Source organism: Trachypithecus francoisi, unplaced genomic scaffold, assembly GCF_009764315.1.
Source record: "Trachypithecus francoisi isolate TF-2019V2 unplaced genomic scaffold, Tfra_2.0 Lachesis_group14, whole genome shotgun sequence".
Classification (NCBI taxonomy): domain Eukaryota; kingdom Metazoa; phylum Chordata; class Mammalia; order Primates; family Cercopithecidae; genus Trachypithecus; species Trachypithecus francoisi.
This window is the reverse complement of record NW_022681459.1, coordinates 40939260-40964837: the sequence shown is the minus strand read 5'-3', so window position 1 is coordinate 40964837 and position 25578 is coordinate 40939260. Positions and strand designations below refer to the sequence as shown.

General features: G+C 58.2%; 1 long non-coding RNA gene across 1 annotated transcript in view; it reads left to right on the top strand.

The window, feature by feature from the left end:
* The first annotated feature begins 1598 nt into the window (after positions 1 to 1598).
* LOC117096014 overlaps positions 1599 to 25578 on the top strand; it is a 31621-nt gene continuing 7641 nt past the window's right edge. Inside the window, exon 1 of the long non-coding RNA XR_004442310.1 lies at positions 1599 to 1691. This is a non-coding gene — a long non-coding RNA (uncharacterized LOC117096014). The remainder of the gene's footprint in view (positions 1692 to 25578) is intronic.

Sequence of the window (25578 nt, the reverse complement as noted above, 5' to 3'; positions counted from 1 at the left end):
GCAGAGGGGGCCCTGGGACCTGCCAGGTCCGCAGAAGTGGTCCTTGTAACTCTCCCTGGGGGCAGCCTCTCGTGTATTCTGGCAGGGGCAGCCCCTCCTCATCACGGGGACCCTGTGTGCCAGGCCCCAGCTGTGTTGCCGCTGAATTATGGATTTAAGAGCAGAGAAGCCCTGCAGGCCGCCTGTGCTGGCTTAGGAAACCAGGGCCCAGCCGGGGCCTGTCACCGTCCTGGTGCCGCCCTGCTCCCTGTCGGCGCCACAGAGCAAGCGGAGAGATTTATCTTCCCAGCTTTACGAGGTACTAACGGAGGAGGCTGAGAGGCAGGAGCTGAATAATTGATGGCCTTCTCTGGCTCAGAATTCGCTGAAAATGACAGGGCACAAGGCAGAGGGGCCGAGAGTGCTGACCACAAAATGCTGAGAAGCCAGGGCGGTCACGGCCAGAAGGAGGACCCCCACTCAGGACGGCGTCACAGGCATTTGGGGCGAGTGTCAGAGACTCCTGCCCTGGGTCATTCCAGGGGGCCGGGATCCCCAGAAGCTGGGCCTAGAGGCCCACAGGGCTGGCTCACCCCTACTTCCCTCTCACACGCCTGTCATCACCCGTGCTTCAGCCCAGCACCCCCATGGTTTGTTGGCCCTGTCCATAGCCCCCACTGCCCGCTGTGTGCTGGGTGTGGGCCTCCGAGCTCTGCTCTCAGCCTCCTTAGCCCCAGTAGAGGAGTGGAGCATGGGGGTTTAAAATGGGGTGCGATGTGGAAGCGGGTGGGCTGTGGTGCCCCCTCAGCCCCTCTTTTCCTAACAGCCTCAGCCTCCCCCCAGGAGAATCCCCCACCTGCTGAGCACATCTGGCCTCTCCCCAACATTCTGTCTCCAGCCAGGAGATCTCCACCCAGTGCAACAGTGAAACAGGAAGGGTTCCCTTGTCCCCCTTGCAGGGTGCAGGGTGTGCAGCCGGGGAGTGGCTGGCTTCTTCAGCGCCATGCTGCTCATACCTCTAGCGATGCATACAGACAGGCAGGCTGTGGGGCTCTGACCCCACAGCAGTGTCTAGGGGTGAATGTTTACCCCTTTTGAAACCCCAGTGGGCATGTGTTACAGGGTGGTCTTTTAGTCTAGCGGCCTATAGGTGGCTGGTGATAGTCAGCTCAATTAGACCCCTGCCTCATAACAAGGACAGAGAGATTTCTGTATCCCAGGGTTTCTTGCCTTGGTGTACCGAAAAATTGGATCACACGTGGGCTTGGAGAATGAGTGCAAGGTTTTATTGAGTGGAAGTAGCTCTCAGCAGATGGCGGAGCCAGAAGGGAGATGGTTTTCCCTTGGAGTCAGGCAACATCCTCGGGATGTCCAGCAGCTTGTCTTCTTCCACCAATGTGCTCCTCTCGCCATCCAGTGGCTTCTGTCTCTGCCTTGCTAGGGTCTTGGGTTTTTATAGGCACAAGATGGAGGCATGGCAGGCCAGGGTGGTCTTGGGAAATGCAACATTTGGGCAGGAAATGCCTGTCCTCACCTAGGTTTGTGGGGGTGGAGCCCTAGCCAGGGACCACGCCTTCCTCTACGCAGCACTTCCCTTCCCTCCTTCTCTATCATTTAAAGGGACCACGCTTTTCCCTTCTCAGCACTTCCTTTCCATATCAACAGGAGGCCAGGGAGCGGCTGGACCCCTAGGAGCCAAGTCCTACGGATAGGTGAGCCGGCACCCCAGGGCAAACACCTCCACTGGGAAAACCTGACTGCCCAGAGCTGGATTCTTTACTTGTTAAAGGGGCCATGAGTGACACAAGCTTGGCCTGCTGTACCTTGAGGAAGGGAGAGGCTAAAAATTCTGCCCTCCCTCCTAAAGCCAGCCAGGCTCTTTATGGTGGGGGAAGGAAGGATTTGTTTATTTGCACTCTTCTGAAATAAAAGTTTTCTATCTTCCCTCCTGGCTGGAGTTGGGAGGGCCCCATGGGTGGGCTATGTGATGTGGCACAGGGTACTCAGGGCAGGGCTGGGAAGGGTGGGGTGCAGGGGCCACCCACCAGGTGCCTGGGCTTGCTGCACTGAGCAGGCATGGGCTCCGGCACCCCCTCACTGTCCCTTCCAGGCCCAGCCTGTGTTCAGGGTCCAGGACAGGGTCTGGCCAGCAGGCCCCGGGCCTCCAAAGCGTTCCCAGCCTCTGGAGTGTGTGTGATGATGAGTGTTCATGGAGCTTCCTGCGTGCTGGGCCCTGGGCTTCTGAGAGGGCCAGCGGGTGGAGACTGAGTCACAAGGTGGAGGGCCAGTCCCAGGGACTCCAGGTGACCTCATGTCAGCACCACACCCTTCTCCCATGGGCAGTCCTGGGCGCCCCTTCCTGGCCTTGGGCCCAGTGGCTTGTGGCCTGACCTCGTCCGCTCCCTGTTGGTTGTCCCAGCAGCAGCAGGAGCCCACACTGGAGAAGGTGTTATGGGGCAGGTGGAGGGCCTGGCTGGCTCAGATCATCCCCCAAGTTTCTTTTCAATTCACACTTGTTTAATGCAGCTTTTCCTCCTCAAATCCCCCTCACACAGGCAGACACTTTCTTGGCCGAGGGTAATCTGCTGAGCGTTTGCTCAAATATAAGCAGCTTTGCTGCTTTCTAAACACAACTAATCCAATTTGGGGTTTGGGGATTCGAGGTGGGCAGCACTGGGCCTCAGACGAGCCCCCATCACCCCAGACCCATGCAGGAAGAGCCAGGCAGGGTGGGGCCCTGGGGCCACCTGGTGGGCTCGGGGCCAGGGCATTGCGATGTCCCCATCCTTCACACTACGGGGCTTCCTGGCTGCAGAGTTGGGGGGACTTAGCTGGGAATACTGGCCATAGAGGCAGAGAGTCCCCATCCCACTGGGCCAGCCCTGACCTGGCTTCTCCAGGGCAGCCTAGTGTCCCCTTCTGCCCTTCCCCTGGCCCCCACCGTCCACATCCCTTTACCTGCCCACCGTGGACAGCAACCAACACAGTGCAGTGTGACCCTGCAGTGACACCAGCTGCAGAGAGGTCAGGTCCGGCATCCCCGGTCTCCTAAAGGGTCAGGAGGTCCCGGGAGCTGGGGGTGGGGCCAGGCTGTGGGGCCTCCATGCCCCAGGGGCCAGGGCAGACCCTCCTTAGCTGGCAACCACTGCAGACTCACCCCCTGGCCAGCACTGGGGGTCCTCCCTGCCCCTGCCCCATCCCCCTACCTTGCCTGCTGAGACACAGGGCTCCACGGGTCTCTCTCCTGGGGCCAGGCTGACTGTGGCCTGTGAGGGGCCCTCATCATGTTGGGTTTCCCTGCCAGAGGCAGAAACCGCAAAATTACCTGGAACATACACGCCCCAAGTGACAGATTCAATTCAATTCCACAAATATTGACCTCGCGTCTAATCCACTCGTCCTCCAGTGCCAGCTCGTTCCTGAGGGGCCCAGCCTGGCAGCCACAGATCCCGTTTAATCCAAGCCCCACAATGTCACCAGCTCATGGCTTGGGAGATGGGCTCGTTCAGGCCCTGGCAGGTGGGGCCAGAGCTGGGCTCTGACCTCTGTACCCACATCTACCACCATGGAAAGTGTGGGAAGGGAGGTGGGGAGGCACGGCCAGTTGAGGGTCCAGGCCTGCCCCAGCCCACCAGACGCTCGCCCTGGCTGCCCTGATCTAGCAGCTAATCTCTGCGGGGCACTGTGGCTACATGGTGACTCTACACTGGGACATTTATCAGAAATGGAACTGATGGATGAAAGTGGAACCAAGCGAATTGATTTTTCTCCCTGGGCACTTAAATGCTGAACTTAATCAAGCGATCAATTCCGTGGGCAGGGTACCTGTGGGGACAGAGGTGGGGGACAAGGGGGTGGTGGCCATGGTGGGGACTGAAAGGTGGCTATGGGGACAGATGACGTGAGCCAGGTGGCCCTGGGGTCGAGCTCCAGCCCAGCCTCTGACAAAGAGGCCCTGTGTGCAGAAGTCCGGGTGTGATGCCCTCCCCCCACTGACTGTGTGACACGGGTCAGTCCTGTCCCGGCTGAGCTCCGGTGGCTTTGATGTAACCCTGTGGGGGCTGGTGGCAGGGACTCATTCACTCATTCATTCATGCGTTTGACACACACTGCAGCAAAGGAAAGGTGAGAGCAGCCAAAGGCTGGCCAGGGATGATTCAGATTTCAGAACGGAACATGCCTGCCCCTCCTCTTGTGAGGTCTAGCCTTGGTGTGTGTGGGTTCCCAGACATCCTCCAGGTTCACCCTCCACTCTGCAGTGCCCCGCCCACCTGTCCACATACTCTGTTCTGTGGTGTGATCACTGTCCTTCTGCTCTGCGGCCAACTGGATGGCCCAAGCAGACTGAGTTGGGCAGGGTGATCATACCTCATTCCTGTGGCTGTGGTTGGAGGTCCCATGGGCAACTGAGGCAGCCTGGGTGGGCATGTCCCACTGGGACTTAAGCTCCTAGGTGGGCTGTCCGAAATGGCTCTTAAGTGGCTGGGGTGTGGTCTCCTTCCAGCCTGGCTGTGGTGGCTGGGTGGTGTTAGAAGGCACTGAAGGAAGGGCAGGTGAATTCGTGCTGGACCTGGTCTCCGTGTCATGGGCCCCGGGAGCCCACGACATCACTGGCCTCTTGGATTGTGGGGATTAACCCTGTCACTGGACACCCCCAACACACTTCCTCCAAAAGAAAGGTGTTGGCACAAGTGAAACCCCCTGAGTGATGGCTGGGATCTCAAGCTCCAGACTGGTCCCCACTAGGAAGCTTTGGGTCTGGCTGGTGGAGCAGGGTGTACCTGCTCCTCTGCGTCTCCCTGCATATGGCAGCCCCCCCAACAGGGCTGATGTAGGGTGCAGTGAAGCAGCAAAGCCCCCCCACCCCACCCCAGAATAAACAAAGGCTGCAGACCTGACCCAGGGTGAGACAGGGCCCCTGTGGACCACCTACCCAGGTGGTCTGTGGCAGCCCCTCCCAGCTTTCGGTCTGGGTGGCCCAGGGAGGTGGCAGCCCCAACCCTTCCTGGCGATACCCTGATTGATCATAGAGAAACACTGAGTTGGGAGAGCCAGGGCACCCAGGGCTGGGCTCCCGGGGCAGCTCCCAGGAGCTGCAAGTGGACCTGGCACTAGGAAGGAGCAGTCCACCGAGCACCTAGGCCAGGGCCCAGGACGATGCCAGGCACGAGCTGAGGCTCTGCGGGCCGGCCGCATCTTCACACTCAAGACCTCAAGCCCCAGCCACTCCTGGCTCTGAGCTCTGGGTGTCTGCAGCCAGGGTTGACAGGATGGGCCCCACCCTGCCCTGACTGTGCCACTGACTGGCATGAAGAACTCTAAACTTCACTTACTCCCGCAAAGTAGACATGGCCCAGGACTGTGTGGTGGATCCTGGTCTCCAGAGCCCTGCCAGGCTCCAGGGCAAGCGGGGAAGTCAGTCTTAGCTGCAGAGGAGCACCTGTCTGCAAATGCCTTCCTGCCACCCTCCCTGCAGGAGTGCACCTGTCTGCACACCCCTTCCTGCCGTGCTCCCTGCGAGGGTTCACCTGTCTGCACACCCCTTCCTGCCATGCTCCCTGCGGGGGTGCACCTGTCTGCACACCCCTTCCTGCCACGCTCCCTGCAGGGGTGCACCTGCCTGCACACCTCTTCCTGCCACGCTCCCTGCGGGGGTTCACCTGTCTTCACACCCCTTCCTGCCACGCTCCCTGCAGGGACCTCCGCCTGCTGTCCGTGGTCCAGCTTGCTGGATTGGGCAGCAGCTCCTGCACTCAGAGCTCTGCCATCCCCAGCCCCAGGCCAGGCTCTCCCCACAGCCCGATAAGCCCTGACGTCCCCTGACAACCAGGAGTTGAAGACAGGCCTGGCCCCCAGGCTGCCCCACACTGCCATGGGGACCCCACCTGGCTGAGTCCCATGTCCAGGCTCACTTCCTCTGTCCCTGCAGCAGTGGGCACCTGGGACCATCGTGGTGAGCACCATCATGGCCACATTCCCCCTTGCCCCTTAGCCCACACTCGGGGGCCTGGGTTCCCCAGGTGATGAGGGCAGCCTGCAGGGCCTGAGGTGGCCAAGCCAGTCAAACTCCCCCTGCCCCACAACTAGGTCACCTCTTTATCTTCCCACAGCCCTTGGGAACCCAATGGGCTCCTCCCCCTTGCTGCTTTGTGAGTGCCGGCAGTCCTGGGGTGCTGTCCTGGAGCTCCAAGACCTCCCTTCTGGAAGGCTGGGGCTTCCTGGTGGAAGATCCTGCTCACCTTAGCTGTGGTGTGGGCCTGGGCTTCAGCCTGGGGGTGGGGCAGCCCCCATGGGCAACTGCTTTAGACTGGACCCCATGTGCTGGGGTGGCCAGGGCTGTGCATGGCAGGGTCAGGGCACAGGGTGCAGGGAAGGATGTGAGGGTGTGGGAGGGCTTCAGTGGGAGGCCCTGATGCTGAGCAGACACAGTATGGCCTGGTAAACAAGGCTTGTGTGCTGGGCACTCATCAATCTCTGCCATTTGGGCCTGGCCAATAGCCGGTGGGCTCAGGCCTGGGCAGGGGCTGGGGTGGGAGTGAGCTGCCTCAGGCTGGGCTGTGGACACTGGAGGTGGCTTGTCCAGACAGCCCTTTCCCTGGACCCCTCGTGCCCATGGCTCTAGCTGAAAACACAGCTGCTCTTCTCTACAGGCTCGTCCTGGGGTGGGGAGGGTGTGGGAGCTGCCTAGTCCTTCCTTTCCCAAGGGGTCAGGTGCCCCTGGCTGAGGAGACCCTCAGGGCTGGGCCTTGGTGGTGGTCAGGGCCTCCTGGAAGTTGACCAGCTGAGCTCCAGCAAGTCCATGCCTCCTGGGACAGGGCCTGGCCCCGATGAACCCTCAGCTGCCGTCATTCTCAAAGTCACAGCAGACTGGGTGCTGAAGGCACAGGGGGCCACAGGGACTGTGGCTGCAGCTCTCTCATTGTCACAGGGAGGGAATGACCTGCAGCCCCATCTTGTTCCCTTCTCTTAACAGTCTCTCTGCAAACATAGCCTAAGCGCCCATCCCCACCCCCACAGGGCTCTTACTGCACCTCCCCAGGCCTCCTGGGAGGAGACGTGGACTGTGGCTGGAATGTGCCACTCTCTTGCCCTCTTGCCAGGACCACTGTGCTAGCTGCTTTGGTGGCCTGGAGGCCTGCAGAGCTGCCCAAGAAGGGGCTCCATGTGCAGCTGTCGCGCCATGCTGTGTCCCTGGGGAGGCCCACACAGCACTGCCCGTCTGTCTCACTCCTGGCGCCTGAGCCCCAGCGATGAACCTTGACCCCAGACGCTCCTCCTTGCTAGCCCAGGGCCAGAGGGGCACGGGAGGGGGCTTTGGAGAGGAGGCTTCCTAGGCTGGTGCTGGGCCAGCCTGCCCAGCCCTGCCATGCTCCGCCCCCGCCCATCTGGGTGTTGGGCCTGGCCTGCTCCATGAAGCTTCTAATAGCGAGGTGTTATCCAGGCTTTTGGAATCCTAGGGGGGATGATTTTGTATGGGGAGGGGCCTTCTCCCCTCATGCTCATGCTCACCCCTTGCATGTGGGTGAGCATGCAAGAGTGTGTGTACGTGAGTGAGCATGTGTGTGTGGACATGCATGTGTATGTTCATGTGTGCATATGAGTGTGTGAGCGCATGTTTGATGAGCATGTATGTGTGGGCACACGTGTGTGTGTCAGCATTGCTGACTGCCATGGATATGCACATGGCTGAGTGTGGTAATGTGTGTGTGAGTGTACTGGCAGTCCAGATTTTACACCCACACGGCTTTGCCTCCCCAGGAATCCATTTTAATAGCAGAGTGGGCTGGAAGGGCTGGCCAGGCCCAGAGGCAGTTTTCAGGCCAGGAGTCCCTGGCTCCTCATATGCGGTGACAGCCAAGGAGGCTGGGGTCATCAGAGTGCAGTCTTTGGACACACGGTATTGATGGATCCGTCATTACCAGCCTGGGAACTGGGCATGGGCTCCAGGGCTGGAGGACACCCCTTACCATTCCTAGCCCTGGTGAGCCTGGCCCTCTTCTTGGCCCGTGATAGCCTGTAGCCTCATGGGGAAAGGCATGTGGAGGTGGCACCGCACCCTTAGCTCCCACCCCTGCTTTGCCAATCCTGGATCCTGGCCTCCGCCCGCCAAAGTCCACCATTGGCCACAGCATGTGGGTGCTGTGCCGTGTCCTTGAAAACCTGAAGACGAGAACAGCTCAGTGGGCGGGGGCGTTTCACACATTCAACACATGCCCTCACGCCTGTGGGTGTGTGGCGGGCTGGTTTACAGTTACGTGAGGATTTCAGACCCAAGGTGCAGAGCCTGCAGCTGAGCAGTGCCCAGGGAGGGCTGGGGAAGAAGGTCTCAGCCAGGAAAGTAGGGTGACTCTCATCAGTGGCTGCGGTGCCCAGGTGGGATGATTGGGGCCGTGCCAGCCTGGTATGCCTGGGGGACCCACAGCCGAGGTCCTGCATGCACTTGGCTGGCATGTGTGGTTCTGAAGGCCCCCGGGGAGGCCTGGCACATGCAGTGTGTTTGGGGACCCTCTCCGCTGCCCAGACACTGTCACAGACCCCACACCCAACCTTGCTCTTTCTCCCCCAAGTGTCCCAGGGACGGGGCTGCTCTTTCCAACTCGGATAGCCCCCCCTGCACTGCGCGGCTCGCCCACCTCCCTCACAGCTATTCCAGCATCTCTGGGCGGGTGCGGGAAGCCGGATGCAGCCGGTACCGTTGCTGTTTTTGGAAAAGAGAGGTTCAAGGCAGGGAGGGCCCACCCTATGTTCCAGCAGGGTTGTCTGGCTGGGGGGGTCTGCACCTCGCCCCTGCACCCCCAGGTTCCTGGCTCCCCACCGCCGTGCACGAAGCCCTTCTTGCCTGGCAGGCCTGGGGGCCCCCGGCCGCCGCGCGCCCTGCCGCGGGTGTGATTTGGCAGCGGCGTTCTCCTCGCCAGCTTGTTTCTCACATAGGGGATGTTTCCATTTTTACAGCAGAAAGAAACTGATTCCAAGCGCCTCAGCCACAGCCGGAGCGCGACGGCCCCCAGGGAGCTGCTGCCATGTCAGGTGCTTTGGGGGTGTGGGCTGCTCTGCCAGCCGTGGTCCTAATTGCTGTCACTCAGGGAGCCAGCTCTAGCCTGGGGCGGGCAGGAGCTATGAGGGGGGTCTCCAGAGCAAGCACTGGTCCCTGGGGGAATCTGAACCTCTGCCTGGATCTCCTGGCACCCCATCCTCAGAGACCTGGAGCACCTCTCGACTTTGGGTAGGCTGGGCCTGTGGTTCCGGAACAGGGGCTTTGCCTGTAGGACCCTCCCTTAGGTGCAGGGTGTCCTCCATTAGCCCAGGTGGGTTTGAGCCCCACACTGCTCCTTCCACCGCTCAGATTCCCGCCTGCAGGTCTCCGTCACGGGGTTGCTGTGAGGACCAGCCAAGGTGACTGCCCACAGCCCCATGCCGGCATGGGGCACCGCTGCCTAGTGGCTCTGCTGCCACCCCTGTGCTCTGACTCTGTGCTGTGGATTCGTGTCACCTGTGGACTTGGGTAGTGTCGGGCGTGGGAGCATGGTGTCCTCTGTGACTTCCCCACCTTGCTCGGGGCTGGTCTCCCAGGATGCTGAACCATCGAAGTGCCTCGAGGACTGTTAGAAAGATTTTCTTGGAAAGAAACATTTGCTACCCAGGGCACAGAACAGCTCCTTGAGGTCTCGTAAACCAGTGTGGACTCGGCCCTGCTCCCGAGACTTGGAGGAAAGGCAGAAAGGGAGACAAGCCACACGCAGGGCAATTTTCAAAGAAAAGGGCACAACTCGTAGGAGGCAGGGGAAGGATTCCATTTCACCTACAGTCATGGCCCTGTGTCTTCAGGGAATAGGATGCTGTCTGGTGCATCACCTTGGTGCTGGAGGGCATCGCAGTCCTGGGGGAGGTCACTGCCAGCGTGGCAGCCCCATAGGAAGTGGGAGGGTGGAATTCAAGGGCAAGGCTGGCGGTGGATCCTGGCCCCTGACGAGGAAGGCGGATGCAGGACCTGCCTCCACCCTGCCCAGCAGGCTGGCCACCAGGGCGTGTCCACAGACTCCAGACAAGGAGGAGAGAGTAAATTGAGGCATGTGAGGCCCAAACCCTGGGCGCATGGCTGGAGGCCTGAGGTGGCATCCCATCAGCTGGAATCAGGATTGCCTCGATCTTTGATTCCTGAGATAGGAAGAGCGTGATGGTGGCCACAGCAGGATCCCTGAGCTCTTACACAGGTGAGGTGGTCGCAGAGGCACCACACGGGGCTGGGGCCTGAGGGTGCAGTGCCGGGTCTAGGTCTCCCTGAGAGTCCACCGATGGCTGTGGAACCAGGCCTCAGGGGAGCTGGATGCAAATCCCATCCCTCCACGGAGCAGCTGTGTGACCCGAGGCTTGTTTGCCCTCTCTGCCTCAGTTTCTGTCTGGCAGCCGCTCCTCCCTGGGCCCTGACCTGACCCTGCAGGCTCAGGGGCCTGCTCCAGGCCCAGAACCTGGTGCTGCACTGGGTCAAGCCTCCAGGCCTTTGCTGATGTTGTGGCCTCCGCCTGGGATGCCTCCTGCGAGGGCTCCTGATCTCCTCTGATCCTCCCCGCCCTGGGCAGGTGCTCCTCCTGTCATAGAGGGTTCCATTAACTAGCGGCCACCCTGCCACTTGGTGAGCCCAGGAGATGTGGGCAGGCCTCGCTCTTTATCCACAAGTGGGTGGGAAAAGGCAGGAAAGGCGGTGAAGCCAAAGATGGTGTGCTCCCCCTGCACAGGGTGGCTGTCTGGCAGGGGGTCACGGCAGGGGCAGGGAGGGGAGGGGAGTGGTCCAGCTGAGGGCCCTGCCAGGGCCCGATGCAATGTCCCATCCTCAGATCCACCTTCAGTCACATCCCCACGCTCGGGGGAGCAGCATTTCCAAAACGCCTGCCCTGGGGTCTCTCAGAATTCAGGGGTTCCCTTTGAGGTCACACACGCCCCACTGAGGCCAGACCCAGCAAGTCCTGGCTCCTTGGCCTAGCCTAGGCTTGCAAGCCCTGAGCCTCAGTTTCCCTCAGTAAGTGGGACATGATGCCTTTCCACTCCTCTAGGCTTCTGCCCATCCTGTGTCACTATCCCAGCAGGTGAGTAGCTGGTCTGGTGGCCTGAGACCCTGCTTCCCTGGGGGACAGGGCTGCCATCCTCGAAGGCCAGGGTCTGGGCCAGGAGCTCCTCCATCAGCTTGCAGCCCTGGAGGCCACCCCCTCTAGTGATAGAACTCATATCTCTGGGAACTGCTTCCTCTGCCTGCATGCCCCAAGCTTGGACCTGGAGGTGGTAGATGGCCGGGGCAGGGCCCTTGCCTGGCCCCTGTCTTCCTGAGCCTGGCCTAGGCATGGGTGACTTACCCAGTGCCGGTGGGCTGCCTCAGCCGCTGCCCATTAAAAAATTTGTTCCTGGCTAGGCGCGGTGGCTCATGCTTGTGATCCCAGCACTTTAGGAGGCTGAGGCAGGTGGATCGCCTGAGGTCAGGTGTTCGAGACCAGCCTAGCCAACATGGTGAAACCCGGTCTCTACTAAAAATACAAAAATTGGCTGGGCATGGTGGCAGGTGCCTGTAATCCCAGCTACTCAGGAAGTTGAGGCAAAAGAATCACTTGAACCCGGGAGGCGGAGGTTGCAGTGAGCGGAGATCGCACCGCTGTACTCCATCCTGGACAATAGAGCGAGACTCGGTCTCAAAAAAAAAAATTGTTCCCATGATATTCCAAATACAGTCATATACCATAATGACATTTCAGTCAACCATGGGCCGCGTACATAGTGGTGGTTCCATAAGATCAGAATACTGTATTTTTACTATACCTTTTCTATGTTTAGATACACAATACCACTGTGTTCTGATCCCCTACGGTGTCCACTAGAGTAACACGCTGCACAGGTGTGTAACCTAGGAGCGAAAGGCCAAACCAAACAGCCTAGGTGTGTAGTGGGCTCTGCCATCTAGGCTTGCGTAAGCTACTCTATGATGTTTGCACAAAAACGAAATTGCCAAACAATGCATTTCTCAGAACACAGCCCCATGACGTAATGCCATGAGAGGACACAGGGACAGAATTCTTGGATGCCCATTTTGGGGACAGTTACCATAGTTTGGACATGAATACATTTGGGCACATGCACATGGGCACACGCATGCTCACATGTGCATGGACGCACACGTATGCGCACACACGCCCACTCCCGGGCACATACACAGTGGGGCGGGGCAGGAAGGCTGGATGGGGCCCTGTGGTGCGCCAGGGCCCAGGCCCTTCCAGAATTCAAACGGAGAGTCTCCCAAGGAAGCAGGGAGCCCACAGGGCATGATATTTGGAAACTGAGTCAGGGATTTGAATCCCATTTTGTGCCCTGGGCATGCGGAGTCTCCCTCCTAGTGCAGTGGGCACCTGCTGCCCAGGCTGCAGGAGCATCTGAGGAGGCTTGTCAGCCTATAGGGACCTGCCTGGTGTCCTGCTAAGTGCTGCAGGCTGCACAAGGGGCCAACTGAGGACCCCTAAGCCCAGGAGGGACAGAGGCCAGGGACCAGATGCCACAAGTATCTGTGGGTGGGCCTGGCTGTGATGAGCAGGACAGTGCCCAGCCAACGCCCAGGAGCAGAGCCCCCGAGGCACTGATAAGCACAGTGAGGCCAGTGTCAGGCTCTGGGCCTTGGGTCTTGGTGCTGCTCCAGGAGTTGGCCCACATGGCCCCTCAGATGCTGCTCTGTGACTCCAGGCCTGGGTCAAGCTGGCCTCTCTGCTTTTCCCCCCACCTCCCTCTAGGTAAATAGGCCCTAAGATGTCACAGCATCAGAAATACAGAGAAAAAAAAGCATAGTTAATACTGCTCCTGCCGGGAAGGCCCACAGCAGGGTGGATGGCAGTCCACCCAGCAGGTGTGACAGCCCAGTCTCCCCATCTGCAGGGGAACCCCATGTCCCCTCAACCCCTGCCGCCTGTCACCAGCTGGACCCCGGTCTCTCCTGGCTGCTATCTGGCCTGCCTTCACATGGTTTCTGATTCTTTCATCTTTTTATTATAATTTTTATTTGGAGAAACTTTAAAAGTAAAAGAATGTGTGCCAAAAATATGCAACCCTCTCCCACCAGACATGCCACACTGGGGGGGCCATTCCTCCCAGGTTCCTTGGGCCCCCCAGCTGCCCATGATCCCTGGGTGTGCCCAGACTGCAGGGGGGTAGTCCACCTTCACCAAGTCCACAGGCCCTGACTCTTGGGTGGGTCTGGGGGCTGCTCGCCCTGGGAGAGAAGCCATCGTCTCCCGGCGGGGCCATCTATCAGGACCTCTCTGACGTCAGCATTTTCCTCTGTGGCTCTAGCTTCTTGCCTCCTATCTCTGTCCTCCTGAGAATGTCCCATCTGTCCCATTAGCCTCTGTGTCCCTGAGCCCAGTGCAAGCTCCACGGTGGAGAGGCCACTCAGCATTGTAAGTGTATGCTTGTCCTTGCACCTCCCTCCCCAGGAGCTCTGCCTGGAGCGCCTTCCCAGCTCCAGTGAAGCTGCAGACAGCATTTCATTGCTTTGACCCGTCCCAGGGCACCTTCCTTCTAGAAGGGCGACTTGAAACCTTTTCATCACAGCACGACATATGCCCGGTCTTGCTTTGGTCGTCCGGTTTTATGTGTCCCATTTTACACTCATTTTCTTTCCCTCATGTTTTGTTTTTTCTTTTAACTAAAACGATCCATTTATTGAGTTAAAGATTGTATATTCAAGACATTCACTCAGTATGTGATCCTGCATAGTAAACCTTGGGTGAAACAAAGACAATTATTTTTCTATATTTTAAAAAATTTAATGGCATATAGACTTCTAATATTTTTGGGGGGATATTCTTTTTTTCTTTAATTATGGTAAAATATCCATGATATGAAATTGACCACTCGAATCATTTCTAAGTGAGCAGTTCAGTGGCATTAGGTACACTCACATTGTTATGCAACCATCACCCCATCCATCCCCAGAACTCTTTCATCTTCCCAAACTGAAACTCTGTACCCATTAAATAACAGACCCCCACCCTCCCCAGCCCCTGGCAACCACTGTCTACTTTCTGTCTCCATGGATTTGACTACAGTGTGTCTAAGTGGGATCATTCAGTATTTGTCCTTTTGTGACTGGCCTATTTCACCCCTCTGTTTTATACCTTTCTGCTGCATGGCGCTTTGGCTTTCTACGTTCTGCGGCGGTGGGTGGTAAAGTGGATGTCCTGCTTTTAATTCTGAGGGCTTGCTTCTCAGTTTTCAAAAACACACTTTAATCTCTGGTTCTCCAATTATCAAGCATTTGCCATGAAATAATACTTGCTGCTCCCTAGCACTGCAGACTCTGTAAGAGACATCTCAGTCAGCATTTGGATTAAGTCAAGCCCCAGGAATCCGCACCTCCTCCACCTCATCACCCAGTAAAAAAGGTAACGCTGAGGTATGAGAACATTCACATTAGTTCCATAGGCATGCCCTCTCATGGGCCTGAGAGCACCCAGGTTCTGGTGCAAGTCCCCCACAGCCCAGGGAGGTGTTTCAGGACTGGCGCCCTGCTCAGTGCTGTGGGCTGCACAAGGGGCCAACTGAGGACTCCTCAGCCCAGGAGGGGCAGAGGCTGGGGACCACCCCATGGGCTTCCAGGATGGCCTTGGGGCCACAGGGATTATGGACAGGCTTGTACCTCCAAAGCCTTTCCAAAGAGGAAGAGGCTTCACTTCCTGCTTTGGCTTGGAAAAAGTCCAGGGAAGCACCTTGATTGGCCTGACTCAGGTCACATGACATTCCCTCTGTCCAATCACTGTGGCCAAGAGAATGATGTATTGTGATTGGCCCAGCCAGGGTCAGAGCCTTCGCCTGCTGCCTGGAGGAGGTCTGTCTCCAGGAGAGAGGGCTAGGGTTCAGCCTTTCCTGCTGCCCATGAAGAACTGTCAGTCCTACTTTGCAGGTGAGCTGGCTCTGATATGAAAGTGCTCTGCCTAGCCCTGTGGCTGATCCACAACTTCATGGGGACTCAAACCTGGGTTCTTTGATTCCAGGTGGAGAAATTGAGGCCCCAAGCAGGGGCAGACTCACTGGGGTCACATGGTGAGTTGGTGGCATGAATGGGTGCTCCAGTCTACACTGTACCACCTCCTCCAGGAAGCCTTCCTGGCTTGGTTGAGCCAGGCCTGGGGTGGTCACCACCTGATGTCACATCCCCTTGAGAGAAAGCCCCATCCCCCCTACTCCCAGGCACCTATCCCCAGTGTCCAGGACATGGCTACTGGATTCAGGCAGCTTCTGCAGATGAGCTCCCAGCCCTATGTCCAGGAGGTTTCTGGAATCGACAGCTCTCCATGCCACAGTACCCTCCATGGCTATTTAAGGAATACCCAGTGTGTGCCAGGTTTGGCTGGCCTGGGAGAGTGCACAGTGGACACTGGTCACTAGGAGGCACAGGGGGCCAGTCCACACCCTTGCACAGTCAGGCCTGGGGAATGGGTTGGGGACTGACCTGGAGGAGTGAGGGGCAGCAGGAAGGGCTGGCTGGGCCTCAGCTCTCTTGCTTACCTTGCGTTCTCTCGATGGCCCTGGCTAGACACATGCTGGCCAACCCAGGCCCTGCTCATGTTTCAGCACAACGACCCTGCTCCGCCTCCCTCCCCAAGACTCTGGGCTATGCAACCGGGGCCAGACCTGCTCCTTCAGTCTCACCAAAGCCTGGCTGTGCCTCTGCATGTCAGTGGCCAAGCCCTGAGCCTGGAGCCGTCCAGAGCCTCACGGAACTCCAGGCCTGCAGGGTGAAGTAGACATGGTTCCTTCTGGGTTGTACACCACCTCGTTAGAGCCAAAGCAGCATCGATTTTGTGAATGATGAGCATGTGTAAGTGTTTATGGAGCCCTGGCATGATTTGGCGTGTGCAGCTGATGATTCGGGGGCTACGTGTGCAAACGACAGGCCTTATAAATGCGAACCCACCAGAACGCCCCATTACAGAGATTTACACCGATCCTTAAACATCGTAGATTAATTTTTGGAAAACATCTCTAAAATAAGAGATTTATACCTAAAACAATACCGTATGCCATGACAGGAAGGGATTAGAGTCAATTTATTCCTGTATTAGTCAGAAACTCAATTTCATATATTGTGTGGAAAAATTAAAACCCTTTCTGCATTTTATTACAAATTATGCCTACTCCATATATGGAGATAAATAATTGATAGCATTACAAATACTTAATCTAGAAAATATTTATTAGGAACAGACAACTCATTTTTCCTGTGTTTTGTTGAGAACAATATTGCACACTTTAAAAAATTAATGATGACTCTTTGCAAAAAGAAATGTCTACATCCTAATTATTTTGTTTAGCATTGTGTCCAAGCCAGGCAGACGCAGCTGAGCAGTGGCAGGTGGGCATGGAGCCGGGATGTCCACTTCCCGGGCCCTGGCTGTGGATGGGCCAGAGGGCTCAGGTGCCGTTTCAGTTGGCCAGGGAAGGTGCATTTGGAGAGTGTCAACATACTGTTTGTCTTCTGCTGTGCAAAGTCTTCTCAACTTGTAATTTAAAGATAAAATTGTTTCTGACTTAATTTCTGAGAAAGCACCAAGTAATGGGATTTGTGGATGGACTTGAAGAGCCAAGAAATCAAGACTGGCTGCCTCTCGACCTGGAGAATTACTGAGCCCATGAATTATCTGGGCCTCATTTCAGGTCCCAGGCTCTGTGCACAAAGAGAGGTGGGCCTGGTGGGTGGTGCGGAGCTTGGCCTTGTACTTCATGGCTGGCTCAGTCTGCCTTCCTGGGACGTGTGGCCCTGCTGGGTTCTCTGTGCCTCCTGGCATCTCTCTGAGGGGAGCTCCCAGCCTCTGCCTAGAATCCCTGGGCAGCATGGACAGACCTGGGGCCTCCTGCACCGTCACCTCATTCCAGGCTGGGAAGCTTGAGGACCCAGGCAGCGTCCCAGTGTGCCACAGGGCTTCGCCACTGTGCAACTGCACTGCAGCTCTGACCTCTGGCTGGGCCTCGCTCACTGACCTCTGCCCTTCCCCTGTGTCCTCCACCCTGGCCATGCACAGTGGGGGCTGGGTGGGCACATGGGGGAGACTGCCAATGGAGCTCTCTTCACCCTTGTGCCAGCTACTCCAGGGAGCACCAGGGATTGAATAAATAACTGCCACGTTTATTAAAAAATAAATTTGGTGCCTAACGGAAGTGCTGTTTCTATACATAGAAAAAAATGTTTAAAATAAAAACCAAAACAGTTCTCCAAGGCGCTGTGGCATTAATTATTCATCTCTTGCTAATGAAAACATGGCATTGCAGGCACGGCCCCCAGTCCTCCAAATAAGGTTTAGGGCTCAGGGAAAGCCTGGCCTTAAGGGCAGGGAGCTGGTGACCCCTGAATAAAATGGGAGTGACTGTGATATCCTCCATGTCTATTTAGGGAGCACCCAGTGTGTGCCAGGCTCGATTGGCCTGGAGGAATGCACAGTAGGCACTGGTCACCAGGCAGGTTCAGGGGGCAGTCCGCACCCCTCCTTAGTCAGGCCTGGGGAACGGCTTGGTGTCTGACCTGGAGGAGGGAGGGGGCAGCAGGAGGGGCTGGCTGGGCAGCAGAGCCACCTCTTGGAGGAGAGAAATGGGGACAGAGGCCACCCTGGCCAGCGCCAGAGGACAGCGCTACATGTCTGGGCACCTAGGCCAGAGGCGTGGCAAACCCCCACAGGGTGGGTGGCTGAGGCCCTGTTCTAAGTCATTTGATGACCCAGCCACTCCCTCAGATGCTGCTGGATCCCAGACAGAGGGAGAGAGGGAGCCTGCAGGCCTTGCCGGAACCTAGGTGTGTCATGCCCCACCAGCCAGAACCAGCCACGTGGTGGTGCCACACCAGAAAGGGCCTGCCTACCAGGCAGTCAGGGGCAGATGGGAGCAACTTGGGAAACAGCGGCAGGAACCTCCACTCCCTCTGCCTCCACATCTCCAGCAGACCATATGGCACACCCTGCCCACATTGGACAGGCCTTAGGCACCCGAGCCCACACTGGACATCTCTGTCCTGTAGCTGATTCTGGGCGCTAATAGGAACCACGAACAAAGCTGGGTCCAGGGCCCTGTAGACTGGGCTCCTTATCCTCAGAGCCTGGAAGCTCCTCCTCCTGCAGTCACCTGGGGCCACCCTAGCTCTGTGGGGAGTCCTGGAGCCTTTGTTCTTTTGTTCATTCATTCATTTATTTATCCACAAATGTCCCTGAGCTGGCCAGCTGGTCTCCTGGGGAGAGGGGGTGCTGATTTCATCAGTTTTCTGCCTGGCCGGGGAACCTGGAAGACCCGGAGGAAGCCTCTCTGAGCTGCTGTGGGTGCAGGTGGTATCCAGGGCGACAGCTCCTGGGCGGGAGATGAGCTGTGCCCTGAGGCGGTGAAGTGGAACCCCAGCAGGGGCCTTTGAAGCTCCAGCAGCCCCTAGGGCAGATGGGGGAGGGAAGAGGCTGCAGGGAGGGGCCTGAGGGTGAGTCTCCATCTCTGCTGGGCGGTTCCATCCTGGTTAGCAAGGGCTCTCATATCCTGGCCCCTGTGCTGGCTCCTGGCATGTGGAGTGGAACCTGCATCCCCGCTGCCCACATGTGAGGAACTGGGCTGCCAGGGCTCCAGCTGGGCCCCAGGCTCAGGGTTTGTGTGCTGGAGACCCGGCAAAGCTGGACAGAGCCTGGCGGGACCTGGCCCTGCAGCGGCCTGGCTTGGTGTACTCAGAAGGCCTGATGGGAGCTGGCCTGGACATCTCTGCATGATTTAAGCCTGGGAGCCGGCAAGGGGAGGCAGTCGGGCCTGCCACCCCGCCGCCCCCACTGGCCTCTCCCGCCAGTGGGCCTGACCTCACTGGAGCATCCCTCAGCCTGGTATGGATTTCCTGTCTTCACCGAGGCCGCAGCGCCAGCTGGGCACAGGAGCTGAGTGGCGGTCAGGCCCAGGGATGGTTTTCGTTTGTGGGGGCAGGGGCTGAAGGGACCCAAGCCTTCCAAACCTGAGGGGTTCTCTTCTCACCTGTCACTCCGTGGCTCCCTTTGATGGCTCTTTGTCTGGCATGAGTGCTGGGCCCGCCCTGTGGTGTGGGCAGCTGTCCAGCCTAGAGCCTGCCTCTGACCCGGGCCTATCCTCGGCCCCTTCCAGGGCTGGAGCAGCAGGGACACAATTGCTGAGCTCAGCCTGTGTCAGATGCACAAGTGACCTCACTTGGGAGACAGGGCAGCGGCAGTGGGCCCAGAGAGGGCTCTTCAGCTCCCAGTCACACAGCTAGGCCGAGAGAGGTGCACACCCTGGTCCCTGATTTCCCCATCGGCACTGGCTGGACTGAGGAGCGGGGTGGGGATCCTGGGTGGGGGAGAGGAAGGAACTGGGCATGGGGGAGAGCCAGGGACCAAAGGGCATCTTGGAGATGAAGGGACAGGCGTGCCCAGGAGGGCACACACAATGGCACAGCAGGCAGACAGAAATAGACATACATGCCCGTATGGCAGCATGCTCTCTCACACACACACGTGCTCACATGGGCAGCACACACACACGTGCATATGGGCAGCACACACACACGCACATGGGCAGCACACACGTGTACACATAAGTAGCATGCTCACACATGCACACATGGGCAGCATGCTCACACACATGCACACATGAGCAACACATTCACACACGCACACTTGCACATGGGCAGCACACACATGCACATGAGCAGTGTGCTCACACAGGCACACATGAGCAGCACGCACACATGCACACATGGGCAGCACACTCACACGCACACATGGGCAGCACGCTCACACACACATGCACACATGGGCAGCATGCTCACACACACACGCACACATGGGCAGCACGCCCACATAAACACACACACACAGGCAGCACACCCACATACACACATGCACACATGGGCAGCATGCTCACACACACACGCACACATGGGCAGCACGCCCACATACACATGCACACAAGGACAGCATGCCCACCTACACATGGACACAAGGACAGCACACACATGCACACATGGGCAGTACGTTCACACCCACACACACACATGGGCAGCACGCTCACACACACACGCACACATGGGCAGCACGCCCACATACACACACACACACGGGCAGCACACCCACATACACACATGCACACATGGGCAGCACACTCACACACACACATGCACACATAGGCAGCACGCCCACATACACACATGCACACATGGGCAGCACGCTCACATACATGCACAACATGGGCAGCACACACATGCACATGAGCAGTGTGCTCACGCATATGCACACAGGAGCAGCACACACACATGCACACATGGGCAGCACGCTCACACACACATGCATACATGGGCAGCACACACACACGCACACATGGCAGCACGCCCACACACGCACACATGGGCAGCACGCTCACACATACATGCACACATGGGCAGCACACCTACACACGTGCACACATGGGCAGCATGCTCACACACACGCACACATGGGCAGCACGCCCACATACACACACACACACAGGCAGCACACCCCATACACACATGCACACATGGGCAGCATGCTCACACACACACGCACACATGGGCAGCACCCCACATACATGCACACATGGGCAGCATGCCCACACACATGCACACAAGGACAGCATGCTCACACACGCACACATGGGCAGCACGTTCACACACCCACGCACACATGGGCAGCATGCTCACACACACACGCACACATGGGCAGCACGCCCACATACACACACACACACGGGCAGCACACCCACATACACACATGCACACATGGGCAGCACACTCACACACACACATGCACACATAGGCAGCACGCCCACATACACATGCACACATGGGCAGCACGCTCACATACATGCACAACATGGGCAGCACACACATGCACATGAGCAGTGTGCTCACGCATATGCACACAGGAGCAGCACACACACATGCACACATGGGCAGCACGCTCACACACACATGCATACATGGGCAGCACACCTACACACGCACACATGGGCAGCACGCCCACACACGCACACATGGGCAGCACGCTCACACATACATGCACACATGGGCAGCACACCTACACACGTGCACACATGGGCAGCATGCTCACACACGCACACATGGGCAGCACGCTCACACACACATGCACACATGGGCAGCACGCTCACACACACGCACACATGGGCAGCACACCCACACACACACATGCACACATGGGTGGCACGCTCACACACATGCACACATGGGCGGCACGCCCACACACACATGCACACAAGGACAGCATGCTCACACACACATGCATACATGGGCAGCACGCCCACACACACATGCACACATGGGCAGCATGCCCACACACATGCACACATGGGCAGCACACTCACACACGCACACATGGGCAGCACACCCCCACACACGCACACATGGGCAGCACACCCACACACACATGCACTCATGGGCAGCACACTCACACACACACATGCACACATGGGCAGCACGCCCACATACACACACACACACGGGCAGCACGCCCACATACACACATGCACACATGGGCAGCACGCTCACACACATGCACACATGGGCAGCACGCTCACACACACATGCACACATAGGCAGCACGCCCACATACACACATGCACACATGGCCAGCATGCTCACACACATGCACAACATGGGCAGTACACACATACATATGAGTAGTGTGCTCACGCATATGCACACAGAAGCAGCACACACACATGCACACATGGGCAGCACGCTCACACACATGCATACATGGGCAGCACACCTACACACATGCACACATGGGCAGCACGCCCACACACGCACACATGGGCAGCACACTCACACACACATGCACACATGGGCAGCACGCTCACACACACGCACACATGGGCAGCACACCCACATACACACATGCAAACATGGGCAGCATGCTCACACACACACACATACATGGGCAGCACGCCCACATACACATGCACACAAGGACAGCATGCCCACATACACATGGACACAAGGACAGCACACACATGCACACATGGGCGGCACGCTCACACACATGCACACATGGGCAGCACGCCCACACACACATGCACACATGGGCAGCATGCCCACACACATGCACACATGGGCAGCACACTCACACACGCACACATGGGCAGCACACCCCCACACACGCACACATGGGCAGCACACCCACACACACATGCACTCATGGGCAGCACACTCACACACACACATGCACACATGGGCAGCACGCCCACATACACACACACACACGGGCAGCACGCCCACATACACACATGCACACATGGGCAGCACGCTCACATGCACACATGGGCAGCACGCTCACACACACATGCACACATAGGCAGCACGCCCACATACACACATGCACACATGGGCAGCACGCTCACACACATGCACAACATGGGCAGTACACACATGCACATGAGTAGTGTGCTCACGCATATGCACACAGAAGCAGCACACACACATGCACACATGGGCAGTACGCTCACACACACATGCATACATGGGCAGCACACCTACACACATGCACACATGGGCAGCACGCCCACACACGCACACATGGGCAGCACACTCACACACACATGCACACATGGGCAGCACGCTCACACACACGCACACATGGGCAGCACACCCACATACACACATGCACACATGGGCAGCATGCTCACACATACACGCATACATGGGCAGCACGCCCACATACACATGCACACAAGGACAGCATGCCCACATACACATGGACACAAGGACAGCACACACATGCACACATGGGCGGCACGCTCACACACATGCACACATGGGCAGCACACCCACACACACACGCACACATGGGCAGCACGCTCACACACATGCAGAAATGGGCAGCACACGCACATGAGCAGTGTGCTCACACGTGCACACATGAGCAGCACACACACATGCACACATGGGCAGCATGCTCACACATGCATACATGGGCAGCACACCTACACACACGCACACATGGGCAGCACGCTCACACACACACGCACACATGGGCAGCACGCTCACACACACACACGGGCAGCATGCTCACACACACATGCACACATGGGCAGCACACCCACACACATGCACACATGGGCAGCACGCTCACACACACACACAGGCACACATGGGCAGTACACTCACACACATGCACACATGAACAGCATGCTCACACACACACATGCACACATAGGCAGCACAGAGATACACATGCACACGTGGGCCACACATTCTCACACACATGCACATATGCATGCACATGGGAAGCATGCTCACACACATGCATGCACACATGGGCAGCACAGTCACTCGTGTACATATGTGCATAGCTGGGCAGTATGCTCACATACACACACCCGTGTGGGCAGCACACACAGGCACACCTGGACAGCATGCTCACACACACATGTGCAGCACACGTACACAAGGCAGCATACTCACAGACACGTGCACACACACAAGCACACTCAGAACAAGCTGTGGGGCCTGCGGTGAGGACAGTGGGGGCACCGGGCAGGCAAAGCGGCTGCTGCAGAAATAATTAGTCCCTGGTAGACAGGCCTGGCTCACCTTCTCCAAAGCCAAAAGGTGGCTGCCAGCCCCCAGGTTTGGGGAAGGGCTCTGAGGCCCCGCCCCCACTTTGCAGTGGTTCCCGGGACCTGCAGGGAGCATCCCAAGCAGGGGCCATGTGGTGCGAGGCTGTGCCATGTGATCCCTGAGGCTGGGCCTGGCCGGGCATGCCTAGGCCCCTGCAAACCCCGCATGTCCCCAGGTCCCCCAGCACAGCAGCAGTGCGGGGAGTGGACACGTGAAGATGGGGAAGAAGGAGGCTGGAGGTGCAGGGCCGCCCTGTGTTCTCACTGGAGGGGGAGTAGGAGCACTCCAGGTCTGGTTGGGGCCCTGTGAGGGTGTTGGGGACCCCAGGCCAGGCCTGGGTCAGATTCATCACTCCCTGCAGGAGGCATCTGAGTCCAGGGATGCGGGACAGGCTGGTCCCAGGTCCCCAAGCTGACTCGGCCTCAGGCATATGGGCATCCACAGCTGTCTGGGGCCAGCCCCAGGCTGAGGGGCAGCTAGCAGGGTGCAGGAACTCCCAGGCCCTCAGCTTGCAGCGCAGAGAAGGGTAACTGCTCTGCTGTTAAAACAATGTATTTTGCTCTTCAAAAAGCTAACAGCTGTTTACAGTCAGCGTGTGGGAGCTGCCCCCTGGGTGATGGATCCTGCCAATCCAGCCCTCCTTTGCCTTCCGGCGAGGAGGGGTCATCCCAGGCTTCGGGTCAGGATGGGCAGAGCAGACTACTGTGGGCCGGGCCATGATGTTCCTGGCCACTCCACGTCCCCTCGGCTGCTGTTCTGTGTGCTGCCCTGGGAGAGTGCAAGGGCGGGTGGCCCTGAGGCTGATATGAGGTGGCACGGTGGTGCGAGGGGGTCAGGAAGGAGGACCACTGTGGGAGGCGTGGAGTGCAGTGGGGAGGTCAGCGAGGTCTTCCGAGAAGGCCAGCAGGGAGGGCTGCCCAGGGCCTGGAGAGTGTGCATAGCTGGGGCAGGGTGGGGGCAGCTAGCAAGGGCAAAGCCAGTGGGTGTGGCGATGCCCTGGTGTATAGGCCCCAATGCCCCTAAACTGGTTCAACTCTCTAGACCAGACAAGTGCAATGTGGGGGCCGAGCAACATTCCCCCTCAACTGTATGCATATACAGTAGGCGCTCAACAGACACTGGCTGGGTTCGACAATAGCCCTGGATGGAGGACCGAGGCCTGGGCTGGGCACACTCTGGGTTCCTGCAAGCCCCTGGCAGCCCTGAGCTGGTTTCCGAGTGCAGAGTAAGGGGCTGTCAAGGGTGGAACCCACGCATGCCAAAGCCTGGAGGTCAGTGCAGGGGCAGGGCACCTGCCACCTTGGGACACTGCTGAGGTTCGAAGCCACCTGCTGGTTCCCACCTGCCTGGCAGGGGACCCTGTGTGGGTGGGGGCAGCCAGATGGGGCAGCTTCTTGTCCCTCTGGAACCTGTACCCTCAGAGGTCCAGGATCCCTAGGGGGGATTCCCGGGCTGGAGAGAGGGCCCCTGTGGCAGGGCAGGGACAGACGGGCTGATTCTGTCCAGGAAGGGGGGCACACAAAGACTTCCTGAGGGGCGCTTCAAGGCCACAGCAATCTAGGTGGGACAGGGACATCAGTCAGAGGCGCCCTGTGGAGACCCCTAGGTCCAGCTCCTGGTACTGTGTCTGAGAAGCCAGTTGTTCCCTCGCAGGCCGCCAAGGCATCTTACGGTCCTGGCCTGAGTCATTGTGGGGTCTTGGGGGAGGAGGGTCCTCTGGAAGGACACTGAGCCTAGACTTTGGGGCAAGAGACCCAGAGCCCCTGGATGCTTGGGGCCTCGAGGCCCAACATGCAGCCAAGCAAAAGCTGGGGGCACAGGTGGGGCATCCCTCTCTGGGGAGGATGCAGAAGTCGAGCCAGGCTGGGCCGAAGCTCCTTACCTGATCTGGTGTCCTCCTGTGCAATGGTACAAGAGACTCAGAGCACATCTGGTCTCTTTGACACCCCCCGAGA